The 7,729-nt window shown below is 38.2% G+C and overlaps 1 long non-coding RNA gene across 2 annotated transcripts; it reads left to right on the forward strand.

Moving 5' to 3' along the window:
* Window positions 1–4,149: 4,149 nt before the first annotated feature.
* LOC145799068 (uncharacterized) lies at window positions 4,150–6,304 on the forward strand. Of its 2 annotated transcripts, XR_014341067.1 has the most exons (5): window positions 4,150–4,331; window positions 4,697–4,756; window positions 4,914–4,985; window positions 5,796–5,883; window positions 6,076–6,304. It is a non-coding gene; the product is annotated as an uncharacterized LOC145799068 (long non-coding RNA). The 2 variants fall into 2 exon arrangements; XR_014341066.1 differs by lacking the exon at window positions 4,697–4,756.
* Window positions 6,305–7,729: the final 1,425 nt, after the last annotated feature.

Raw genomic sequence — 7,729 nt, forward strand, 5'->3', positions numbered from 1 at the left:
TTTGTTGAAGGGCTCTCCTCTGTTTGGGGCCAGCTGCTGTCCCTTGTCTCTAATCTCTCTTTTAGGGCCATTTTTGCATAATAGATTAGCCCTATTTTTGTTCACTTTTGAGATTTGTTATAAACTGAAAAGAGTCTCCTTTTGACATCATCTTCATGTTTTATTAAGGGCATTTTCTTGTTTGAGGTCATATGCTTCCTTGTATGCTTGATTGCCCCTTATTTTGAGCCTTACACCTAAGCTCTTGTTGCATGCTTGGTTTGGCCTTCTAGCCACTGAAATATAGTGGATTTTAAGTGGCTAGCACACTATTTTTAGCCTCCAAATCAGAGGGGGGTGACCCCCTCTCACCTTGACTTGTTTGGTGGTCATTTTTAACCTTCCAAAGAGACCCTATCTTGCATGCTTTGAAGTCACTTTCCAGGGTCAATTTGGTGAGTTCTAAGACTACCATATTTGATTTTCATAGTTACTTATGCCATGCTAAGTGTCCACCTTGTATGTGCTTAATAACCCATTGCATGGCCCTCTAAAGGAGCTCATCATTTTTGCATGTATTGGTTGCATCTCCATGGTTATTTGGGAATATTTTCATATGTTTTATTCACTGATTTTTGCTGGTTTGGTAAGATTCCATGTGCATCCTATACTTGCCATATAACTCATGTTTGCTAGTCAAAGTTGCATGCTATTTTAGTCCATCTTGCTAGCATCTTTTGGCCATGCTTTGAACTGGAAATGTTCATGTTTTGGGACTTCCTTGGCTCTGTCTTTAGACTTCATGATCATATAATATATGCTTTGTATAGCTACAAGTCATTCCATGTGCCTAGTTTCGAGTTTTGGGGTTCATCTCATGCATCGAGTGCCATTTTTCCATGTTTCGGGGCAGTTTAGCATCATATTTCAGTGCTAGAATTTGTGAGTTTGTATGCCATCTTGCATCCCTTGCCATGCCTTGTTAGAGTCACATGTTATGCCTAGGATCAGTCCTCGGTTTGCGTGCATGTGTGCATGCATTTCGATAGTCCCATTTTCACCTAATGGCTACTGATGTAAGTGTGGCTGAGGTCCACTCATGTTGGTGTAAGTCCATTGAGCATTGTGTATGCCATTTCATTTCGCAGCATTGTGTATGCTAGGTTGTATGTTAGAGCTTTGTGTATGCCTCGTTATATTGTGCATTGTGTATGCCTCGTTACATCGTGCATTGTGTATGCCATTTCATAGCATTGTGTATGCCATTTCATAGCATTGTGTATGCTAGGATGCATGTTAGGATCGCATTCATGCATGTCATGCATATTGCATAGTGCTTGGGATAGGAGTTAGCCCAAGCACGGGAAACGAGGGACGTTTCGTACTACGAGTGACGGAACGTCTCTCAATTCCCGGTCGCTGACACTCTGGATTATCCATGATGGAGTTTAGGCCTTGTTGTGTCCATATGTGCATTCATTTCATATTGAGTCGTGCAAATCGACTCCTCGGCCATCATGCATCGAGATGCATGATTGGTGACACGAAGATCGAGGATTACACTCCCTGAAGAGTAGTCATGCATACATATGTGAAAATACTTTGCCATGCCACTGTGTTGCTCTCTGTTGCAGCAAATCAGAAATCGGCAGCCTTCCAGAGCTTGGCACGCATCCCGAGAACAATTGCAAACAGAGGCGAACCGGGGCATCGCAATGGATTTTCGCACAAGGCAACTCGAGCATGCATCATCCATCATTTAGAACAGAGCTGAGGCAGTCCACGGATTTGCGTACAATTTACTGCTTTCCTAGATTAATTTTCTAATTAATTAGGATTTTGTACTTATTCGGACTGTACTATTTATTCGGGACTGTATATTATTTATTCGGACCCTCCGAGTGAGGGCACAACTGTAGTTGCGTGTGTGTGATGTATGTCTTCCAACCCCACGTCTTTCTCCCTTTTATTCACCCACTTATGATGGATAGATTAGGGCATGTTTCAATTAACATATAGTATGATAGCATGTTTGCATTCATTCATCTGTTTTGCATGCACCGGGCTCGGCGCATCATACTAACTACATTGCATTTCAATTCCGAGTTGAATATTTGTTAGTTGTAGCATTTCGCATGCCATCTTTAGAATAGCCGAGCCTATCTTAGTTGCATCTTGCATGTGTTGCATTAGGCATTTCTGTATAGTTAGGATCATGCATGGGTTTCTAATCAGCTTCTGTTTTGGCTTGGAGTTTTATGCTTTAGCATCTTTGCATGCGTGTGAGTGACTGCCATGATAGCATGCTTACCATGAGGCTATGTGCTTATGTGATATAAACTGCCTGAATGCCTGTGGGTGAAGGCTGGGTTATTTGAATTGGAACAATTCGTTGACTGTGAGTTTTAAGCCCACTAGATAGTGGCAAAATCATGTTTTCTTAAGCCCACCCGAGGGTGGCAAATCCACGTCTTAGCCTACTTGCGGGTAGCACCATCAAACCATCTTTCAAACAAACAAACATAAAATGTTTTGTTCCAATTCAGGCGACCCAGTCTATACTTGTATGCTGTGCGCATCACATAGTAAATCTAGGCTAATAACCGGAATAAGAACACATAACGTTTTCAAAACTAGATATCATGGTTAGTAGAGGCCGATCTTTGATCGGGCGAGCGGGGTTGGTCACGAAGTGACCTTCCCCAATCGTACCCACACTACAAGAATCTGCACTTTTCACGACCAATGTAAAAGTTGGTAGCTAAAAGTTATCTTTTGGCGACCAAATATTAATTAGTCGCAAATGATCATTATTTTTGGCGACCAAATATTATTGGTCGCAGAAGGTTATATTTTGGCGACCAAAAAATGACTTGGTTGCAAAAAGTGATATGTTTTTGCCGACCAACTACAAATTTGGTCGCGGAAGGTCACATATTTTTTGGCGACCAAAAATTTGGTCGCGAAAAACTTATTTTTAGCAACAAAAAAAAATTAGTCACCAAATTAATACTTTTAGCGACTAATATTTTAGTCGCCATTGATTGAGATTTGGCGACTAAAATATTTTGGTCGGCGAAGGTACCTTTTCTGCGACTAATATGGTCGTTTGGTCGCCAAAAGTTTGGGAGAGAAATTTGATTTTTAGTGGGGCGGGAATTGAAATTTTTTTGCGACAAATAAATTTGGTCGCCAATTTTAAAACGACGTCGTCTTGTACCATGAAAGTAGAGAAAAAAAAAAAACCCTAATCACCATCATCTCTATCTTACTATGTCTCGGTCCGTCTCTCCCTCTCTGTGTTCTTTCTCTCAATCGGTGCCCACTCTCTCTAGCTCACCGAAGTCCCTCGCCACCGTTGCTCACATCCGTCGCACATCGCCACCGCCGCAAATCGCCATCGCCCTCTGTCTTTCTCTCACACAGAGGGAGCGATTGCTGGGTATTCGCTGCTGTGGTTGTTCACAACAACAAAAAGTGTCTTTGGAGACGAAAACTAATGACGAAAATAAATTTTGTCACGAAAGACGTACCTTTTAGTGAAGAAAATAATTTTTCGTCTCCAAATGTACCAATTTTAGAGACAAAAATAAAATTTCGTCACCAATCTGCATATATAATAAAAAAATTAGGTGACAAAATTATTTTTCGTCATTATTTATATTTTTTTTGTCACTAAATATTTTTCCGCTAATTTTTCGGATGGTACCAAAATTTTCAGACTTTTGGTGAGGAAAAAATTGGTCACCAATAATAAAATTATTAATGACGAATATATTTTCGTCACCAATAATTTTTTATAATTTAATATTATTTAATAAAAAAACTATTTTCGTGGCTAATAATTTTATTTTTAGTGAGAAAATAATTCTGTCACCAAATAAATGATTTAATTGCTAAAGATTTTTAGAGGGAAATGAATATATTGGCGCCTTTAGATATATCTGTTCCTCTCACACACAGATTCCAAACCTCACCCTACATGACCTCACCTCCCCCTTTCTCTTCTCTCACGCCTCACGCCTCAAGCCTCTGTGTCTCTTCTCTCTCACGCCTCACGCCTCACGCTGCCCTACTCTCTGTTACTAGAGCATCACCGCAAGGGCTAGATGAGCACAACGCAAGGGTTAGGTGAGCACACCGTAAGGGTTAGCACCACCGTCACTTTGTCTCGGGTAGGTATGTCCTCTATTTCGCCCTCTCTCTCTTTCTCTCTCTGTGCGTGTGTGTGTGTCTCTCTGTCTTCCTCTCTTTGTCTCCTTCGATTTGGGGCTAATTATTTTCTTCATTTTGCTCACTATTTGACATTAAACAGGGGAATTTGGGGCTTTATTGGCATCAAACTGGAAAGGGTATGACCCTCTTCTAATTTCTTTTTCTCATGTTTTTTCTATTACTTAAGGGGATCGAAAAGGCATTGGTAGCATTATGTAATGGGTTTTTATTGGACTAGGATATGATTTTGAATATTGGTGTATTAATTTGGGATTTGATTCCACAGTTTCTTTCTCTTCTGATCTTTTGGTGCTACATCAAGTTTTTTTTTACCTTTGATAATGATCCTTTTGATATGTTTCCTCATTCTCACATATATTGGGTTATCCACTGGTTCATTGGTCAAAATTTTGGTCAAATACTGTGGCAATTTGTTGAATTGATTAACTTAATTTTTCTTTTTAGTTAATGAAATCTTAGTTTCAAATTCACACCAATTCAGGGTATTCGAATTCAAGGCTTGAGGGTTTTGATTAAGAATTGGATTGAAGGCTTGAACCAGGTTCTAAAATTAGAGCTAATGCTCATTTACTGTGTTAACTTTTCCCCTTCCTCTTGTACCTTACTAAGAAGGGAAAAAAATCTAGAAAGAAGAGAGAATTGTTTTGTACTATGCCTTGTTACTCATGCCTTGTGTTTGTCTTTGTTTATATGTTTAGAAGAGAGAATTATTTCAAGATTTGGATCCACTGTTGTCGAACACTTTTGGTACTATCACTGCCCTCTTGCAGGTTTGCTTTATATTGTTCATAATAATATTTTGTAATCAGTTTTTGGCCCCACAATTGATGTTTGCTGCAGTGTTCTACATTAATCACTGGCTAATCTGCCTCTCAAAGAACCTACCTTAATTTTCTTTGCCATTCATAATTTATTTTACTAGAAAATGATGTTCGTCTTAGCTTTTCTTTTGTCTATCAGACATAGATTATGTTCCTTTATAGAGCACAGCAAACAAGGGGTATATGTTCCACTCTGTCTTGTGGCAGCAAATCGATGGTTCGTGCTATCGCAGCATTGATTATACTGGTGACCTGTGCATTTATTGTTTATATATCTACTGCTGTGCACACGTTTTTGCATTGATCGTGCAAATTCTGAGTTCTACTTGTGTATTACTTGATTATAAGATATGACTAAGAGATTGAAGTAGTATGTGAACTTGGTGGTGTTGATTTGGTGAAAATTGACGGCCTGATTCCTATAAAAAAATATTTTTTTGGGGCTAATTATGATGATTTGGTAAGTATTTACTGTTGCAAATTATGCTTATTTGGATATGTTTAATTTCCAATTGGATGAATTTGCTTATTGAGCTAACAGAATTAAGTTGAAACATTTCTAACTTGGATGCACTATATGCACATTGTTATGTATTTTTTTTAGTCGTGGAAATTATTAAATCATATTTTGTTTATAATCAATCATTGAATTTTGAAAGGAAAACAAAATCCTACAGAACATGATGTTGTTTTGTTAGAGAATGCACTGAAGTAATGGAAAAGAAACATTGACTTGACTTCAAACTGCTTTTTTCATAGATGACAACACACCACACAATGATAGGAGAATCCATGCTGATGCCCCCACAATATCTTGGTCCTCTTGGTTTCTCTTTGTAGCAAATAGGCAAGTTGACACTATTTTGTTGAAAAAAATTTGCTCGGAAAAAGTTACTTTTAACTATGAAGATAATTTATTTTAGCAATCCCCTCAAACTTAATTAAAGAAACATACTAATTTTTTTCTTCAAGGTGCAAGGAAATTTACTTGTATATATGAATGAAGTAGTGTTGTTAATTATGGCTTCATTTTTTGTAGGCTTCTTCAGAGATTATGGAGTAGATGGTTCTTGGACGGCTGAAAACTTATGGAGTTGGGTTGGTTTTGTTGCGTGTTAGGGTGATATTTCTTTGATAACCAGCATCTCTAATTTGTGCTTTTTGACTTTGCTTGGATTGCTTTTCAATAGAATGCTATTTACATACATATTGACTGTCTTAATCTTGTTTTGCTGATGGGAGGAAAGAAAAAGTGAGCTTTGTTGATATCATCCCTTGCTTCATATTGCATTTTAGACTCCATTGACAACTTGATTTTGTGTAAAATATTTTTTGCGCCTAAAGAAGCTGTTAAGCTTTCCCGTCTCTCAAGAAGCTTTTGATTTTATCTTTGCAGCCTTATTCTAGTTTAATCATGTTTATGATTAGTTGCATGTTACTTTATTAAAACTGAAGTTCTTTTATTTCTATATATATTTATGAATAGAATAGGATTTTTTATTTTTATTTTTATGATGCTATCTTTAGAAACACCTAACCCTTGTGGGGGCATATAATCTGTTAGTACACTTCTCCATATCTAATTTTCTTGCGGCTCACATCTCACTTATCCCTTTTACAATCTTGTTGACATCAATTAAGAACATATCTATTTAGCTATACAGAGAAAAGATAGAAACACAGGATCACATAAACATGATGTGCACAACATCAAACTAGTTAGATTTTTTCTTCAAGAAATGTGTCTGTTTTTATAGAATGGATGTCTTTGGAGAGATTTGAAAGGGCAGGTACAATCTCAACCAAATTCATAGACACACATATCTCACCTCATCTGTCTTGTTGTCCCGAAATATTCATAGCAATTAGATCATGGCTTCAGGTCATCAAATGATCAAACGGTTGGGATTGTTTTGAGGTAGAACAACAAAGGGGTTCTTCGTCCATCAAAGGAGGGATATGATATGTGTGAAAAGGACTACAATTCAAGCAATGATGTATTTGTCTATCAATATGTAGGAAACAATAGAAAGAACCACATGAAGAAGATACATCAACTTGTGGTTGTGCACTAGGTCAAACTTGTTGGATCCTTCTTCAACAATGGTCTCCAATTTAGGAACATTGGATGGAGGTTTTTGGGGAGAGAAGAGAGGAGATGGAAACTCAGGAATGACTGTGTATTTAATAATGGGCAGCCTTCTTGTGTTGAGTTAGGTGAAGTAGTGAAGGTTAGGGTGGCTGTGTGATCTCAGTAAAGTGAGAATGGCTATTTGGTATCCTTGTGTGTGATACAGATCAGCCACAGCAGCGAGCCATAGCCAAGGCCACAACAGTCAAGGCAGTGAAAACTAGATAGCTGCAGCCAAGGCCACAGTGATAAGGTAGAGCAGTTAAGGCCACAGTCCAGCAACCAAGGCCACACCTTAGCAGCTAGCAGCCATAGCGAAGGCTGCAGCTCAAAACAGACAGAGCTGCTAATGCTACAGTAGCTGCAGCCTCAGCTGCAGCCCTCTCTCATCAGCTGAAGTCTCTCTCTCATTTCAAGAACGTGTGAATTGCAAAGCAAGTGGCAAATTAGCTATTAGTTTGTTAAAGGTTAACTATATGGTTTAGTTAGACAGTTATAGTCAAGTTAGGTAGTTATGGTTATGGTTCATTGTTTTTCCCTCAACAATTTTAGCTTCTTTTTT

Source organism: Camellia sinensis, chromosome 9, assembly GCF_055761805.1.
Source record: "Camellia sinensis isolate YWXY chromosome 9, ASM5576180v1, whole genome shotgun sequence".
Taxonomy (NCBI): domain Eukaryota; kingdom Viridiplantae; phylum Streptophyta; class Magnoliopsida; order Ericales; family Theaceae; genus Camellia; species Camellia sinensis.